Raw genomic sequence first — 2,819 nt, 5'->3', positions numbered from 1 at the left:
CGAGGAGATTATGATCCTCGGGTTGGTCGGCCACACCCAACCTAAGTCTCGAGGACTCTGCACACCGCTTTTTGAGTCCCGAAGTATTTTGCCGAGCTAGGACTTGATCCTCAGGATGATTTTGCAAATCAACCTGAGTCTCAGCGGCTACTGGGATCAGTGGTCTTACATCATCCTTCAGGTGCATCTCGGGTTTTAGACCGATACACACCTTGAGGGCTACTGGCTATATATCTCGGCAGAGAATAAATTGCACCAATAAAAAATATTGACAAAAAATCGGCCCACAGTCGGGGTGGTGCACCACCTCGGAAGCAGTCTGGCATAAAGCTTGGGCGCTAGTGGCTGGCTCCATAGAGGGCATTTCCGGCATTAAGCTCGGCTAAACTCCTTTAACTTTTTTAAACCAAGGTGATATGACACCTCGGATATAGTCCGGCGTTGGAGTTTGGACATAGTCCGGCGTTAGAGTTTAGATATAGTCCGGCGTTGGAGCTCGGAAAGCGGTCCGGCGTTGGTGCTCGGCTGCAAAAGATACCTCGAATGCAGTCCGGCGTTGGAGCTCGGACGCAAGAGGACGTTGCCGCCCGGGAACAACTTCAAACCCGAGGTGTGGCATAAAAATAACAAGGCATTGATAAAGGCCGAAGACGTAAAGGGCTCCCCGGATACCCGACATGTGAGATCTTCAGATTTAGCTCGGCAATCCTCAAGATAAAAGATGGGAAGATTTGTTGAACCAGTTTTCAAGACCGACGACCAAAGACAAAGAACAGTTTGGAAGAATCGAGGAGCGTCCCCAACTTGAAGACCGGTTCAGGGGGCTACTGATGGTGTCCTGGACTAGGGGGTACACACCACGTCGTCTCCCGGTCAGTTAGATTGGGCCGAGGACCCCCATGGCTGTATACTCATAGGCCAGTTCGGACAGCTGTCGCATACAAGGAAGATTCCACAAGACTTGGTGGTCAAGACAAGGACTCCTCCCCCACCGGTGTATTCGGCTAGGAATCTTGTTATCCTAGGCCTCTGGTGCATTATATAAACCAGGGCCAGGCTAGTCGATAGATATACAAACAACAATCATACCATAGGCTAGCTTCTAGGGTTTAGGCTCTCTGATCTCGTGGTAGATCAACTCTTGTACTACTCATATTATCAAGAACAATCAAGCAGGACGTAGGGTATTACCTCCATCAAGAGGGCCCGAACCTGGGAAAACATCGTGTCCCCTGCCTCCTGTTACCATCCGCCTTAGACGCATAGTTCGGGACCTCCTACCCGAGATCCGCCGGTTTTGACACCGACAATGACCCACAAGTATAGGGGATCTATCGTAGTCCTTTCTAAGAGTGTCGAACCCAACGAGGAGCAGAAGGAAATGAGAAGCGGTTTTCAGCAAGGTATTCTCTGCAAGCACTAAAATTATAGGTAATAGATAGTTTTGTGATAAGATAATTTATAACGAGCAACAAGTAACAAAAGTAAATAAAGTGCAGTAAGGTGGCCCAATCCTTTGTGTAGCAAAGGACAAGCCTGGACAAACTCTTATATAGAGAAAAGCGCTCCCGGGGACACATGGGAATTATCGTCAAGCTAGTTTTCATAACGTTCATATGATTCGCGTTCATACTTTGATAATTTGGTATGTGGGTGAACCGGTGCTTGGGTACTATCCTTACTTGGACAAGCATCCCACTTATGATTAACCTCTATTGTAAGCATCCGCAACTACAACAAAAGTATTAGGGTAAACCTAACCATAACATGAAACATATGGATCCAAATCAGCCCCTTACGAAGCAACACATAAACTAGGGTTTAAGCTTCTGTCACTCTAGCAACCCATCATCTACTTATTACTTCCCAATGCCTTCCTCTAGGCCCAAATAATGGTGAAGTGTCATGTAGTCGACGTTCACATAACACCACTAGAGGAGACACATCATACATCTCATCAAAATATATAACGAATACCAAATTCACATGACTACGAATGACAAGACTTCTCCCATGTCCTCAGGAACCAACGTAACTACTCACAAAGCATATTCATGTCCATAATCAGAGGGGTATGTGCATATAGGATCTGAACATATGATCTTCCACCAAGTAAACCAACTAGCATCAACTATAAGGAGTAATCAACACTACTAACAAACCACAGGTACCAATCCCAGACTTAGAGACAAGAATTGGATACAAGAGATAAACTAGGGTTTGAGATGAGATGGTGCTGGTGAAGATGTTGATGGAGATTGACCCCCTCCTGATGAGAGGATCGTTGGTGATGACGATGGCGATGATTTCCCCCTCCCGGAGGGAAGTATCCCCAGCAGAACAGCTCCGCCGGAACCCTAGATTGGTTCCGCCAAGGTTCCGCCTCGTGGTGGCGGAGTCTCGTCCCGAAAGCTTGCTTATGATTATTTTCCTCAACAAAAGACTCCATATAGTAGAACATGGGCATCTGAGGGCCACCAGGGGGGCCATGAGGCAGGGGCGCGCCTAGTGGGATAGTGTAACGCCCCAGATGTAACTTTCCCTATTTGTACTCCAACTCTTGCCGTTTCCGGCGTTAAGTTATATTTATTTTTCGGGTTCGGGTCTTTGCCTCCGTGTGTTGTTTTTGTTTTCATGCATCTCATATCATGTCATCATGTGCATTGCATTTGCATACGTGTTCATCTCATGCATCCGAGCATTTTTCCCCGTTGTCCGTTTTGCATTCCGGCGCTTCGTTCTCCTCCGGTGGCCATTCCTAGCTTTCTTTCGTGTGTGGGGATTAAACATTTCCGGATTGGACCGAGACTTGTCATGCG

The sequence above is a fragment of the Triticum urartu genome, chromosome 5, assembly GCF_003073215.2.
Source record: "Triticum urartu cultivar G1812 chromosome 5, Tu2.1, whole genome shotgun sequence".
Classification (NCBI taxonomy): Eukaryota; Viridiplantae; Streptophyta; class Magnoliopsida; order Poales; family Poaceae; genus Triticum; species Triticum urartu.
Note: the sequence above shows the minus strand (reverse complement) of the source record.